Source organism: Castor canadensis, chromosome 8 (genome assembly GCF_047511655.1).
Source record: "Castor canadensis chromosome 8, mCasCan1.hap1v2, whole genome shotgun sequence".
In the NCBI taxonomy this organism is placed as follows: Eukaryota; Metazoa; Chordata; class Mammalia; order Rodentia; family Castoridae; genus Castor; species Castor canadensis.
The window spans coordinates 139,743,258-139,759,997 of NC_133393.1; the positions used below are offsets into that span (position 1 = coordinate 139,743,258).

General features: G+C 39.5%; 1 protein-coding gene across 6 annotated transcripts in view; it reads right to left on the reverse strand.

Annotated features, from left to right (window-relative positions):
• C8H12orf42 (chromosome 8 C12orf42 homolog) overlaps nucleotides 1-16,740 on the reverse strand; it is a 340,441-nt gene that overhangs the window by 99,779 nt on the left and 223,922 nt on the right. For 2 of the 6 annotated variants that reach the window (XR_012450965.1, XR_012450967.1), the window contains exons 1-4: nucleotides 13,192-13,344; nucleotides 7,382-7,474; nucleotides 5,730-6,378; nucleotides 3,767-4,925 (exon numbers count right to left, since the gene is read on the reverse strand). The gene's annotated coding sequence lies outside the window, so the exon portion shown is untranslated. Of the gene's footprint in view, nucleotides 1-3,766; nucleotides 4,926-5,729; nucleotides 6,379-7,381; nucleotides 7,475-13,191; nucleotides 13,345-16,740 lie in introns of those variants that run through there. The other 4 variants (XR_012450968.1, XR_012450969.1, XR_012450966.1 and 1 more) reach the window with 3 other exon arrangements.

Genomic DNA, 16,740 nt, shown 5'->3' on the forward strand with positions numbered 1-16,740 from the left:
GTACAAAGCCAGAATCTGCCTTTTCATCTGGGCCTATCACTAGAAACAGTCCCCAGATCATCTCACACCTCTTCTTCAACATCCAACTGCTCCCCACCAGTGCATAAAAAGGTGAAGAAAAGGGAGATTTTCATCACTGGATCTCAGGAGCAGACTTAACAGAGCAGGGGAGATGCTCATAGCTTCATTTTTAACTTGCTCTCTGTAACAGCTGAGAGAGACTTGATCAAATCAAATCTTTAGATGCTGTGACTTGGCCACATCAAGCCAGGCTGGAAAAGCTTTTGTTTTAGCTGAATGCAGGCCTTATCACCTCATTCTGTCACTCATACTTCCTCAGCCCACCTCCAAATCCTCCTGGATTTATTGCAGATGTAGCAAGCTTGCTGGAAATAATGGTACAAGCGAAGAGGCTAGTCGGCTATCGACTCCAAGCTCTGGGTAATACCAATGGGAAATTATTTGCACAAAAGGTGCACTGGGGTGACAAATGAAGAGGAGGCTTGCCCACTGAGGATGCTAGGACTTAGACAAAGCTAACACACTAATACCAAGCCACTAGCTTTATCTGATTACTTCTGGGGCTGATAAATCCTCACCCTGCCCCCTCCCCTTTTGAGCCTCCTTACCTACCCACCCACACTCTTGGGTAAAAGACACAGGTTGCTTGCTTTGGTGTGCAGTCTACCATGAGAATTACTACATTTATATAAACCACAAAGTGTTTTAACACCCTAAAGAAAACAAACTTCAGATCGACAATCAATGTTTTTACCTTGTTGACTAGAGTAAAACCTAACATAGTGGAAAGTGTTAAATTAGGACACAGGAAATGAAGATTGATTTTTTTACCCAGAAAGAGTAAATTTGGGGCCTTTTCTTAGACACCTTTTTATCAGATTCTGGTCAGACTTGATTTAGAAACTCAGGACAATAGCAATTTCATTCTTCACCCACATTTTTGCAAAAGAAAATGTGTTTTTATTTCCCCACTTTAATCTTTGAGAGGCCCATTTTTGGTAACTTCTTGGGTTCTTTTTGTTGTTGTTGTTATTTTTGCTCAGTTTGCTGTCACCCTAAGCAGGTGGCAGGGCTGAATTCTGTGTGATGTAAAGTAGCTTAGTGCCCTCATTATAAAAGGCCTCAGTTCCAAAAGTGAGGAAGAATCATCACTATGAGCAGTTTCTCCGATTTTTTTTCTTATCTCATTTTCATAGAAACAAAGTGAAATTCTTTATCTAAGTCTTGATTTACTGCTAAATGTTTCCAACCCACTTCATCAAGAGCTCTTCTTTTTGCAGTGCTGTTTCTCAAGTATGATAAAATAGCAGAGTAAGGGAATAAATAATAAACTTTGTGTTTCCCTAATGCAACTCCCTAATGTGGTTTGGGATAGAATTCATAGAACTTTAGAACTTTCTTCAGAATGTGCTCTTGACAGCTCTATTTTATTTAATAACATAACTTAAAAATGTGTACAAAGGTAAATTTGAATAGGTAAATTGCTGACCCCATTCACAGAAATTCCCTGAAACGTCAGTAGTCCTCAGTGTATTCATTCCATTATGTGAGAAATAATAAAAATAACAATAATGGTGCTTTCATTGCAACGGGGTCCAGGAGTCACAGTGGAGAATAACAACTCCTGCCTGGACTTTTAAAGTACATGTGGTCAATTGGAAAGTGGGTATGTCTGCACCTTTCCAGCAAATTATTTCTCTGCTCTCAGTTGTTAGTTTATGTCATGCAGTCTTTAGGAGACAAGATTAATAAAAGATGACTTGTATGCCAATATTATTCTACCAGTCACCCATTTCTGAAATGCCCAAGTCTGACTCCCATTCATTCGACAGCCAACACTGAGCCTCAGAAGGGGGCTCGAAGCAGAGGTCTCAGAGAAATTCTCATTCCTGAAATTACCTCCCAGTGTCCACCTTTCAATTCTTGCCTGGTAACCCCTGAGCATGGTTCTTCCCTAACATTCGTGGTCATTGGGCTTTCAGGTCGGCTTGAAATTTCAATTCAGTAACTACCTTATGTAGATGTGGGGTGGAAAGAAATGTTTCCCTACTTTGATTTCTGGTTCTTATGTTCTGAACAATTTCTTTCCTGATGAAATTAAATTTTGGGTTTTGTCCATGAACCCCACTCACATAGTTTAGTAAGATAAACAAAATAAGAATGCTTGAACAAAACCCAGCAGTCTCCTGTCTCACTGTTCTCAGTCCCATCTTTAAAGATACCTCTTCTTGCACTCTTAGCTACTTTTTTCCATATTTTTAAAACATAAGTCACTCCTGCTATATCCTTGACACATTTTCTGCTGGCTTCCTAAGTGAAAAGATACCAATTCCTCACTCTTCTGTTCCTGCTGCCTACTTCCCCACTGCCGTTATTTCAAATTATCATTATCCTATGATTTTTAGTTAAATTGATTTTAAATATTCACATTATTATGTTGAGGTAAACATTGCTTTTTGCCCAGTCAAGTCATGAATCCTAATTATATTGTCCTCCTTGCCTAACCTTTACCTTCAGTCAACCACTTCATTTTCCATTTGCATCATTTTCTGCATGTGTATATTTGTGATTCCTCCCCCATTCACAACTGAACTGTAAATCACTTCTCAATATTCTTTCTGACATCATTAGATAATTAGCTATTCTGCCACTGCTATTTTTCCTCACCCGGAAACTGCCTCCTCTTTCTGCCTGCAAAACCTCTATCCTCAGACTCCTTCCTGCTACTGCACGAAAGTTGCCTTTGTTTCTTTTGTGTGCTGGATACCATTTCATGCATCCCATTCTGCTAGCATTGTGTCCTCATCTTGGTGTAACTCACCCTCTTTTCTTTAAAAAAAATGTGCAGAAAGCTGTGTGTGTTTGTGTATGTGTACATTTTATCTAAAAGTATCTAGCAAGTTACTGCAGTATCAGGTGACTTTCCCTCCTCTTACAAGGCCAGAATTCTATCTGATTAGTATCTCCACCCTTTATATCTGTATTTAACCTTATTTACCTCATAAAAGCTCTGTTTCCAAATCAGTCACATTAGGGGTTAGCGTTTCAACATCTGAATTTTATTGAAGCCCCATTCAGTCATCTGTTAATACTAAGATGTGAGGTGTGACATCAGTGGCTCCTATCTTAGGTTGTGCCTCTCTCAGATCAGTTGCTCTGAGAGAAGCTAGCTGCCTGGCAGTCTAACAAAGGGGCCTTGTGCCACCAGTCAAGAACTGAGGTGTGTCACCAGCCATTGGATTAAGCAGGAAAGTCAATTCTCCAACCTTGAGAACCACAGGCCAGGATTGAGAACCATGGCCCTGGGTAACAACTTCACCATAATCCTTGAGAGACTGCTGAGTCACAACTACTCAGCTAAGCCAACTCTCCATTCCTTATACCTCAGAAGCAGGGTGTGGTAATAAAAGTTTACTGCTTTCAGCTGCTACACTTTGGGAACGTCCGTCACCCAACAATAGGCAACTAATACATATGCCACTTGTCAGATACGTATCTTGCTAGTCTTTTCTCCAGTCTTCATCTCGCCCTTTTGCTTTCTTGACACTATATTTAAATATAAAGGTCATTTTATTTTTTTCCCTTTCATAGAGTATGTTTTGTAATCTATTTAAGAAATTTTGGCCTAACCCAATATTGCAAAGACTTTCTTCTATGTTTTCTTTCTAGAAGTTGAACAGTTGTAGCTCTTATATTTATTCCATTCATTGGAATTAAATGATATGAAGTGAAGGTTAATGTTTACCTTTTTTTTCTTTCCATCAAGATCACCACTTGTTACCTTTTCTCCAGTAAGCCATTCAAGCCTTAGGCTGTATGATGTGGGTCTCTTTCTGGATGCTGTTCCCCATATCTGCGTGTCTGATCTTATCCCAGCACCACACTGTCTCAATGTCTGTAGGTCTTGAAATCGGGTAGTGCAAGTCTCCCAAACTTCTTCATTTTCAAGATGATTTTGATGATTTTGGCTATTCCAAGTACTTTATTTTCTTGTATATTTTTGAATCAGACTTTCAGTTATTTTTTAAAGCATGCTAAAATTATGGTTTGGATTGTATTGTATAATGTATAGGTCAATTTGGTGAGAAGTGCAACTTTGACAATATTGGGTCTTTCAATTCATGAACATAATGAATCTCTGCATTTTTCAGATCTTTATAGTCCCCCTTGTAAAGGCTTAGAATTTCGAGTGTACAGGTAAAAAAAAAATCATTAGATAGGCAGATAATTTTCCCTGGCCATTTTTCAAAAAATATTTAACTCCAATATCATTATTATCCACCAAAATCAACATTTATTCCTTAGCAAATAATTCCTCAATATCATCACATATCTGGTCATTGTCCATATTTATTGGGGTGGTTTACATAAGTATGATTTTCTTTTTCACAGTATTTTGTCCAAAAAGGAGGTTCAAATAAAACAGTTGATATTTCTTTACTTTTAATTAATTTTCTTTTTTGTCTTTTTTTTTTTTTTTTTTTTTTGTGGTGCTGGAGATCGACTCCAGGGCCTTGCCCATGGTAGGCAAGTGCTTTACCATGGAGTATGTCCAGCCCTGTTTTCTTACAATGTTTATAAGTCTGTTGTGGAAACAAGTTATTCCTTTTACGACATATCAAGTAGTTTGAGAGTGGTGACTGCATCTGTCAGGTGTTGTTGGATATTTTCTTCAGTTCCCCATATTTTTGTGGGTTGGTTGACCTGGTACAGGGTCAGCATTTATGCAGGGAACAAGACTCTTTCATGAATGGTCTTCCATCAGAAGGCACATGATGCCTGGCCTTCTCTGTGATGTTAGCAGCCACCAAAAATCATTGTCCATGTCCATTGAGTCGTGAGGGGATGAGAAATACAAAGGTGATAATTCTGTTGTTCCATCTTCATCGACAAGCTGAAATACTCTAGTAAAAGAAAATATTTGCCATTAATACCTGAGACAAAGTCTATACAATATGTGATAGCATGCTCCTGAATTTAACAATAAACTTTTGGCACCAGATACGTTTGAAGATCTTTGGTAACTTATTGTTTTAAATGTTAGATACATGAAACATATATGTAGACACAAGCATATCTGAGATAAACATCCATATATATTTATGTGTGTCTACATATATAAAATTAAGATCATCTATAATTTTTTAAATGATAAAATTATAGTTATACAACAGTGACAAGGCTATGCTAACTTTAAATGTTTCCACCAAATCTCAGGATAGAGTCACAACTGCAGTTCAAACATTTTGTAAGACCCATGTCAACAAAGCAAGCTGGGCATGGTGGTACAATTCTGTAATCCCAGCTATGCAAGAGGCATAGAAAGGAAGATTGCAGTCTGAAGCTGGCCCTGGCAAAAAGTGCAAGACCTTTTCTGAAAAATAACCAAAAAAGGAAAAAGAACTAAGGCTTGTGGCTCAAGTGATAGAGTGCTTTTAAGTACAAGGCCCTGAATTCAAATCTCAGTGCTGTCGAAAAATATATATAAAATAAAATGATACAGAAACAAATGTAAGCTCAATTCTAGAGTGCTTGGCTAGCATGTGTGAGCTCCTGGATGTGATCCCCAGCAACAGAGGAAAAAATGTTGAAGTGAAAGATTTTTTGCCACAGTCAAAAGCAATGCTGGTCAGGTTCCTGGAGAACCCCTGGGCATTACATGTGTCAGTTGCTCTGCAAGGTGCTTTCCTGAAAAGAGCTCATCTTACCCTAGAACAACCACACAGAGCTTCTGTTGTTCTCATTTCACAGAAGAAGAAACTGATGTACAGATGATGACTTGTCCAACCTCAAGGAAGTAGTAGAACCAGGATTGGAGCCCAGCGGGGAGAGACCCAGAGCTCACTCAAAATTATCTTAGAGTCACACAAAAATATTTTTTTTAATTTCTCTATTGAAGACAGCTTAAGCAACTTGCTCCACTTCAGCTAGTTGAATTTCAAAAGGTTCAAGTTAGTTTGGAGTATACATTCACAAATCCAAAGGGAAGGGCGGATATCTACAGCATGCATGTGCACACGTCGCTGGCACAGCAGAGCACATAGCCTCAGTGTCAGCGAAGGGCAGCTCCTTCCAGGACGGGTCAGCATCCGTTCATCTCTCTGGTGGTCCTACCATGTTTAGAGTTCTCCAGGAGCTGTAATACACTGATGGGAAAGAAATGTCAAGAATCTAGGAAGTTCGAGAAAAAGTCACCAGGAAGTTTCAGACTGCTGCAGTTTCACTGTTTCAGTTTAATCTTGGAACTTGAGGCTTACAGCTCTCTCTTTTTCCATAGTTTACATTAAAAATCTGAGTTCTTTCCCTTTGGACTGAGTCTGGGATTTCAACAGGACAGAACTTCATGAGTCTCATTTCCTACAGATTGAGACACAACACACAAGCTAAGACAACGTAGACAAGCTCCTTTCCAGCCCTGTCCATTTGTCAGTGACCACAGGAGAGAACCACAAGCATGACTGATAATGATGACACACTCATTAAGCCTTCCTGGTGGTGCTCAGTCCCACTGTAAGCATATCACAATAACAACTAACATAATACCCAGGTGACTTAAGTCACATAATGGGTAAATGTTAACACTAAACTTGCTCCCACCCAGTTTGACGGAGGAGTCTGTACTCTGAACAGCTACACCATGGCTGCCATGAGTGGATGCTTAAGCCTTAGACTGTTAGGTCTCCCTGACATCACAGAACATAAATACAAAAGTCCCATTTTCTATGGTTTGAATATGTCCCTCAAAGATCATGTCTTGAAAACTTCATCCCCAATGCAACGGTGTTAAGAGGTGGGATGTTTAAGAGATGATTAGGTCATGGGGGTACCGCTCTTGCTAATGAATTAAGGCCATTATTGCTGGAGTAGGCTAATTATAGAAGGTTGGCCCCCTTTGTGCACTCTCTCCTCACCTCTTACCATGGGATGACACACACAAAGGCCCAAACCAAAGGCTGGCATCTTGATACTGGACTTTTTTTTTTTTTTTTACCCATCAGTGGTATTTTGTTACACCAGCAGAAAATGGGCTGACATGACTGTACACTCAACTGGTACAAGTTTGTGATTTCTCACTTTTCTTTTTTGCCCAGTGTGGATGATTTGGAGGCTACTAAAGGCGCTTCATATAGGCTTGTTGAATATATGATAGCTAGCTTTTGAGGGAGAAACTGAGGCATAGAAAAATGATCTAAACATCCCCTTTTCCAAATTTCTGACAAAAGCAGCTTCCACTGGTTGGGTCCCCCTTCACTTCAGTGCTAACTGCCCAGCTCCTCCCACACAAGGTCTTGTTTACCCAGCAAGTGGCATTCTATAGTTAACAAACGAGGATGATAAGCTGTTAACCTGAAAAACTTACCCTGAATGATAAGATCGCTGCTATAAGAACATACGGAAATCAGCCACCAGAAGAGCAAGATGTCTGAAGATGAGATGTCCTCACTGCCATTTTCTGTGTGGAATCAATCGTCACAGTAGTGAAGACCACTGAAACCCTGAGTGATCCTCTTCACTTCACTGGATGATTCTGCTGAATTCCTCATCCACTATTTCCTTTGCATCTCCCCAAAGGTGACCCTCAGGAAGAAGGTCATGTCCATGCCACACCACCATCTCCACCCCGATCCCCTGACCTGACTATCTTTCCCAGACCAAACCTCGCTCAAACTGTCAAAAAACAATTCCTTCTTTGTAGAGGGCTACACCATGCTCCCCAGGAATGAGTCTGCCTGTCAACATTCCTTCCCATCAAGAATCTTCTCTATGTATCAAATACGGTGCTCTGCAGTAGGTGTTCAGTCGATTCACTAAAATTATTTTTTAAAAATGTTTATTCTGCAAAATAACAGGCAAATTTTCAGTGAATGGAAAGGAAATAACCATTTCTTGAGCCCTTGCTTGTACCAAATATTTTTGTTATACTAATACTAATAATTTAGTGTCTTAGTATGAATACCACCACTAACATTATTAGCACTAATACCAATAATGCTGATATCAAGACTATTGAAAATACTAATTCTGATATTAATACCAATACCAGTACAAATATAAATACTGAGATTGTGACTAGTATTAATAAACATTTTTCAAGATTTCTTTCCAAGAAGAGAGACCTCCAAAAGGGTATCACTTCTGGCTCTCACCCATCCCTTCTGATTCCTCTCCATGGAGAAGAAATGGGTAACTTAATGGGTGAGTAATAACGTGGATCAGTTTCAAAGCTGTAATTTCTGAAGATTTATTCTCTCAGCTCTGACACTGTCCACAAAAGGCAGTAATCCTGGACAAGAGTGTTTCCTGTAGCACCAAATGTCCTTCGCATCCTTTTGCAGGTCTAGATTTGAGGGTCGTTGGGGCAGAAAGCAAGGCAGCCCATTGGACTGACCAGATAAGTGCACCCTCTTGCTTTTCTCTATCAATGAGAGAGCTTCTGGTTACGATGTTCCCAACCCCTGCAGCACAGCACTCCTAGGGGAATGAGAAAAGGAGTTTTTGAATACTCTGCATGGGAAAGAAAGGCCTGGAAGTAAAGCTGCTTTTGCTGCAAATTTCTTCACTTTGTAAGAAGGCAGAAATATCCCAAAAGCTTCTGTCTTGGAGAGGAGTTGATAGAGTTTGTTCTCCCATATCACCCCTACCACACCAAATGGTAAAATGGGGGTGAATTGGTTTCTGGATGGGAAGACCTCCCACTTGCAGTTAAGCCCACAGACCCATTTTGTGGGAAAAGCACAGACTCAGTGCATTCTGGCGAAGAACCAGGGCATCTTCTTCTGTCCTCCCTCCCCTCTGACAGGGCTTTTGCTGGGCTCTTTGGCAGCACTACCTCTGGTAAGATCAGGATTCCCTCTGAGCGAGCAGTTCTAGGGAGTAGGGATTGACTTCTTTGCAAATCTCAGGCCAGAAATGTCCTATTATCTTTTTATTCTTTAACACACAAGTTCAGACCCAGAATTACAGAGGTAGAAAAAAAATCTGCCTCTATAAGAACATTTAAATTTGTCTTCACGGTATAGAATCCCACATGGAGAATACAGACGGGCATTACAATTATATATATATATATTTGACAGTACTGGGGTTTGAACTCAGGGCCTGTCACTTACTAAGCAGGTGCTCAACCACTTAAACCAGATCCCCAACCCTTTTTGCTTTAGGTCTTTTTCAAGTAGAGTCTCACATTTTGATTTAAGCCAGCCTTGGCCGTGATCGTAATTCTCCTATTTTCTCCTCTTACGTAGCTGGGATTATGGCCATGAGCCACCGCACTTGGCTTCCAATACATTTTTAAGATAGAGAACTAAACCCAGAGATCTTTTCAATTCCTCAAGATCACAGAGAAGCCTAATGCCATTCTCCCACCCTCAAACAACACCCATTTCAGGTTCATGTGATTTTACTTTGGTCTAGAAGATACTGAAGATCCTTAAAAATACTTGCTAAAAGAAACTGCTTCAAATCCTTGGATACAACTGACTTTGTGCTGTTGCTGCTCCCTTCAGAATAGGCCCCACATCACTGATACATGGCTCCATGAGGGAAAGTGGATTGAGCCATTTTCCTGGTCATCTTCACTAGATTCTCATTGTTTATGAAATCCATTCTAGAACTTGTTTTGCTGGAAGTGACTCTCCTGAGTATTCCAATCTCACTCCTTTCTTGGGATGCCCTCCTTCCTCCTTCTCTCCATAGATCAAACTCTTCTTAGTCCTGGATGAAGAGGTCCTGACTGAATATTATAAGCTACCAGAAGGTGAAAATAGGGAGGATTGCATTTTGAGGCCAGCCTAGGGTGGGTGGGGAAAGTTAATGAGATTCCTTCTCAACAAACAAGCTGGGTTTAGTGGCACACATCTGTAATCCCAGTTACATGGGAGGTGGAGATCAGGAAGATCGTAGTCCAAAGCTGGCCTCAGACAAAAAAACATGAGCCCTTATCTGAAAACTGACTAAAGCAAAAAGGGATGGGGACATGGCTCAAGTGGTGGAGTGCCTCTGCCCTGAGTTCTGACCCCAAGACTGCAAAGAAAAGACAAAAACCCTTCCTGAATGGTTTTTCTGCCTGGAACACTCAGCACCCAGGTATCTCAGATTAGATGTCACTTCCTCAAAGACGCCTGCTCCAATCCCCAAGACAAGGCTAGGCATCTCTGTTAAATATTCTTATTGAACCATGCATTTTCCTTTATGGGCTTCATGATCATTGGAATCAATCACTTTTAAGTGTTTGTTTCCTCGGATTATTCCATAAATTTCATAAAAACATGAACTTTATCCTGTCTAGCTTATACCTCAAAGACCTCACCTAGTTCCTAGCATGTAGAAGGCCTTCAAAACATATTCATAAATGCATGAATAAATGAATCCTACCAGATGAAATGCACGTCAATAATTTCTCATGAACTCAGTTCTACTCCAGAAATTTTCTAGCAAGGTATCAGGATATAAAATCAATATAGAAAAATCATTAGCATTTCTATACACTATGAGCAAACTGAAGAAGAATGTATGAAAACAATTCCATTTACAATAGCCTCAAAAAAAATCAAATACCTAGGTGTAAACCTAACAAAAGATGTGAAGGACCTCTACAAGGAAAACTATACACTTCTGAAGAAAGAGATTGAGGAAGACTATAGAAAGTGGAGAGATCTCCCATGCTCATGGATTGGAAGAATCAACATAGTAAAAATGTCTATACTCCCAAAAGTAATCTACATGTTTAATGCAATTCTCATCAAAATTCCAATGACATTCATTAAGGAGATAGAAAAATCTACCGTGAAATTTATATGGAAACACAAGAGGCCACGAATAGCCAAGGCAATACTCAGTCAAAAGAACAATGCTGGAGGTATCACAATACCTGACTTCAAACTATATTACAAAGCAATAACAATAAAAACAGCATGGTACTGGCACAAAAACAGACATGAAGACCAGTGGAACAGAATAGAGGACCCAGATATGAAGCCAAACAACTATAACCAACTTGTCTTTGACAAAGGAGCTAAAAATATACAATGGAGAAATAGCAGCCTCTTCAACAGAAACTGCTGGGAAAACTGGTTAGCAGTCTGCAAAAAACTGAAACTAGATCCATGTATATCACCCTATACCAAGATTAACTCAAAATGGATCGAGGATCTTAATATCAGACCACAAACTCTTAAGTTGATACAGGAAAGAGTAGGAAGTACTCTGGAGTTAGTAGGCATAGGTAAGAACTTTCTCAACGAAACCCCAGCAGCACAGCAACTAAGAGATAGCATAGATAAATGGGACCTCATAAAACTAAAAAGCTTCTGTTCATCAAAAGAAATGGTCTCTAAACTGAAGAGTACACCCACAGAGTGGGAGAAAATATTTGCCAGCTACACATCAGACAAAGGACTGATAACCAGAATATATAGGGAACTTAAAAAACTAAATTCTCCCAAAACTAATGAACCAATAAAGAAACGGGCAAGTGAACTAAACAGAACTTTCTCAAAAGAAGAAATTCAAATGGCCAAAAAACACATGAAAAAATGCTCACCATCTCTAGCAATAAAGGAAATGCAAATTAAAACCACGCTAAGATTCTACCTCACCCCTGTTAGAATAGCCATCATCAGCAACACCACCAACAACAGGTGTTGGCGAGGATATGGGGAAAAAGGAACCCTCTTACACTGTTGGTGGGAATGTAAACTAGTACAACCACTCTGGAAAAAAATTTGGAGGCTACTTAAAATACTAAACATTGATCTACCATTTGATCCAGCAATACCACTCTTGGGGATATACCCAAAAGCCTGTGACACAGGTTGCTCCAGAGGCACCTGCACACCCGTGTTTATTGCGGCACTATTCACAATACCCAAGTTATGGAAAAGCCAAGATGCCCACCACTGATGAATGGATTAAGAAAATGTGGTATCTATACACAATGGAATTCTATGCAGCCATGAAGAAGAACGAAATGTTATCATTCGCTGGTAAATGGATGGAATTGGAGAACATCATGCTGAGTGAGGTTAGCCTGGCCCAAAAGACCAAAAATTAGCTAGCATTTGTTGCCCTTAATGCAGAGAAACTAAAGCAGATACCTTAAAAGCAACTGAGGCCAATAGGAAAAGGGAACCAGGAACTAGAGAAAAGGTTAGATCAAAAAGAATTAACCTAGAAGGCAACATACACGTATAGGAAATTAATGTGAGTCAATTCCCTGTATAGCTATCCTTATCTCAACCAGCAAAAACACTTGTTCCTTCCTATTATTGCTTATACTCTCTCTTCAACAAAATTAGAAATAAGGGCAAAATAGTTTCTGCTGGGTATTGAGGGGGTGGGGGGGAGAGGGAGGGGTGGAGTAGGTGGTAAGGGAGGGGGTAGGGGCAGGGGGGAGAAATGACCCAAGCCTTGTATGCACATATGAATAATAAACAATAAAATAAAAAAAATTTTAAAAAAACACAAACTCAAAGCCAAGATGATTAAAATTATAAAGGCTTGGCAACCATAGATCATCAAACTCCAAATGAGGTCTTTCTGAGCACAGGGCCTGTGTAATGTATGGGTGGATGCCCCAATACACTCACTTTTTAAAAAAAAAAAAAAAAAAGAAATTTTCTGGCATCTGAAAGAAAAACTCAGAGATGATTTTATTTAAGAGTTACTAGATAAAACCTAGGATGCCCGGTAAAATTTGAATTTCAGATAAGCAAAAATAATTACAGTGCAAATATGGCCCAGATATTGTGTAATCACTGTTCACCATTTATCTAAATTTCATATTACTTGGGCATCCTATATTTTTATTTCCTAAAGCTGGTGACCCCACTTTTAGAGCATTTTGCTCACAGGAAATAAGAAAATAAGGTAACATTATGTTTGATCCCTGTGAAGAATGATTCAATACACAGCTCTAATATTTTGTGTTTTGTACTTAGGTTTTTTGTTCTTTATATCTAAAACTGAACAGCAATTGTGTTATATTAATTTTATTGATAGCATTGAGCAGACCTTGTTTCTGCATGAAGCAATTTGCAAAATCCACTATTTTGTAATTAAAAGTGCATGGTGACATATACAAATAAAATGAACAAAACATTTTTAAAAAGAAATTACAACAAGAGAAATAAGAACTGTGAAGTCCACGGGAATGGGAAATAGGTAACTTACCTGTCTACTTACCCCACCTGCCCCTCTGCACAGGGCCTGCTGCAGAGGCACAAAGAAATGCCTGCTGAATCCAACTGAAGTTTTAAGATTCCACTAAGAGTCTTTATCTACAAAGAACCATAAAAGGTAATATTCTGCTAAAAAAAATAAAAGGAAAAAATAATGCAATAATTTCATGATCCTAAAACCAGGAGATGGGGCCTACCCGTCTTCTGCCTCCTTTTCCAGAGACAGAAAATGTGTCCCAGAATGATGCTGGGATTGTCTTAAGACCCTACAGTTAACAATACCATATCTGGGGCTAGAACCAGGTCTCCCTAACTCCCAGTCTGATATTTCTTCCACACCCCACACTAAAGGTATTTCTGACAAACCTTTTCTGGTCTAGATTAAATTCCACATCTTTCTTTTCCACCAGCTTTGTAACCAAGCTATTGTTCACTTTCTTTAAAGAGGCCCAAATAAGAGCTTTTCTTGTTTATAAGCTAATGAAGATCACTTTCAGATGGATGGAACAAAGCAATAAATCAAAAATGAATATAATTGCTCAAAATATTTCAGGCCTCTTGGGTGAAACTAGTGGCTTTCATTTGTAGACACATTTTTTAAAAGGATGGCAGCTTCAATTCAATAGTGTTAGTGAGACAATCCCTTAAGCTGTGTCAAAATGCCAGTTATCCGAGATGCCACCAGATTTGAATAATTTAAAGAGAGACAAAACACACAGAATCATCTTCTGACTCCCATGCTTTTGAGGAGGATGCCTCCCTTGGCCATCCCTTTTCCTGAAGCTTCTTCCTCTCTATCAGTGGTGACAAGTGCCAATCAAGCCTCCCATGGCTGAGGGAGGGGAAGAAAAGGGCAGTGGAAAAGGCAGGGGAAGGGGAGAGGGAAAGAAACTTGAAACGTTCTGGAACAATTGCTCAAGGAAGATTCTCTATCAGTGTGTGGTCTGGGGGAAAGAAGTCTTTTCCTTTTTACAGCTTCTAATCTCTGACCCACTGTTTACCTCTTTTTATAAACTTGAATCTCTCTGCAGCTCCAAGGCTGCAAGACAAATCGCCAGTCAGCCAGGGATTAAGCTGCTTTGTTGTCAATGATTAGCAGTTTGCTTGTACTTTTAACATCTTCAGCAACAGCTGAATGTCAGATGACTCACAAAATGCTTGTCTTATTTTGGCCAAACCTATACGAATGTTTGAAATAAGTGGGGAGACAGGTACAATAGGAAAAGGATTGCCCAATGTTCCAGAGAGCTAGATGTTTAACAAGGATGTCATTTGCACTCTGTGGTTTTTTATGCCATCATTTTTTAAAAGAATGATGCCCCAGCTGACCCATTTCCACAAAGAAAATGCTGCAAGATGTCTGTTGTAAGTCCTAAACTCCAGGAAGTGTTTACTCCAAACACATTAAAGATTGAGTGGTTGAAAATCCTTAGGGCATTCAGTTGTTGATGACCTACTGTGTGCTGGAGACTGCTCAAATGAAATCCAGTCCTAGTTTTCGGTTACATTCACCCACATACTCATTGTGGCATTTAATCATAAAAAATAAATATAATTTGCTAGGACTCTTCTTGTGTTACTTTAAAACTTTGAAGGGAGGGACCATGCGTTCCTCCTCTACCATGCCCTACCATCTCTGGTAGTCGCTCAAGGGCATCTCTTCCCTTAAGCTTCATGGTTTGGAGAATGACATTGGTTTGTCATCAGGGACTCAGGCTCCAACTCTTTCTCATTTTATGGCCATGGACAGATCTATTCCTCAATGAATCTTTGGCTTTCTGCATTCCTAACAGGAGGGAGGAAACTTTCCATTATTCCAGTGCTAGATGCCTGACTCTGAAGGTCTTCCTGTCCCTCCTCATTCACATTTCATATCCACACTCAAAGGGAATTACAGTGCTGAAGTATGTAGATGCTTGAGTTTTATGTAAGTGAAATGATTCTATGTATCACTTATGATTTTTACTCTTTCATGATTTCCTTCTTTGCTCTCAACATTGTATTTTGAGATGTATGCATGCTAGGGCATATATCTACAGTTTGTATCTCTTCAGCACTAAATATATTTTGTCATGCACATTTATCACAACCAAACTTCATGGGGAAAGTTAGGAAACCACCACAGCTGTGAGTGGGAATTTTGGGGATATCTACAAAGATTGTCAGAGCTCATTGGAAATATGACCAGTTGTTGAGGTTTATGATAAGTAAACTAACATTAATAACATTGTTATTTAATCAACAAATTTCCACATGTTTAGTGGCTAAAAACTACCCAATTTTTTTTATTCATTTATTCACTGTGTGTTCATTGTTTGGGTCATTTCTCCCCCTTCCCGCCTCCCACCCCCTACCTCTTCCTCCCCTCTCTTCCAGGCAAAACCTGTTCTGCTCTTGTCTCTTATTTTGTTGAAGAGAAGACATAAGCAATAATTAGAAAGACAAAGCACTTTTGCTAGTTAAGGATAGCTGTACAGAGAGATTCCTAGCATTGCTTCCATGTATAAATGTGTTACATCCCAAGTTGATTCATCTCAAACTGATCTTTACACTGATTCCTGATCCCCTTCTCGTGTTGACCTCTGTTGCTTTAAGGTTTTAGTATTAGTTCCTCTGGAGTGGGGACATCAAATGCTCTTATGTTTAGGGTTTTCTGTCTATCCCCATACCTCCCATATGTGTCCTCCCCTTGTCACATGACCCAAGTCCAACAACATTGCTGCATTTGCCCTAGATCTAAAGTCCGCATATGAGGGAGAACATACGACTTTTGGTCTTCTGAGCCTGGCTAACCTCACTCAGGATATTCTCCAGCTCCATTCATTTAATTGCAAATCATAAGATTTCATTCTTCTTCATGGCTGAGTAAAATTCCATTGTGTATAAATACCACATTTTCTTTTTTTTTTTCTTTTTTGTTTTTTTTTTTTTTTTAATTCTGATCACATTTTTTTTTTCATTTTTCTTTTATTATTCATATGTGCATACAAGGCTTGGTTCATTTCTCCCCCCTGCCCCCACCCCCTCCCTTACCACCCACTCCACCCCCTCCCTCTCCGCCCCCAATACCCAGCAGAAACTATTTTGCCCTTATTTCTAATTTTGTTGTAGAGAGAGTATAAGCAATAATAGGAAGGAACAAGGGTTTTTGCTGGTTGAGATAAGGATAGCTATACAGGGCATTGACTCACATTGATTTCCTGTGCGTGGGTGTTACCATCTAGGTTAATTCTTTTTGATCTAACCTTTTCTCTAGCACCTGTTCCCCTTTTCCTATTGGCCTCAGTTGCTTTAAGGTATCTGCTTTAGTTTCTCTGCATTAAGGGCAACAAATGCTAGCTAGTTTTTTAGGTGTCTTACCTATCCTCACCCCTCCCTTGTGTGCTCTCGCTTTTATCATGTGCTCATAGTCCAATCCCCTTGTTGTGTTTGCCCTTGATCTAATGTCCACATATGAGGGAGAACATACGATTTTTGGTTTTTTGAGCCAGGCTAACCTCACTCAGAATGATGTTCTCCAATTCCATCCATTTACCAGAGA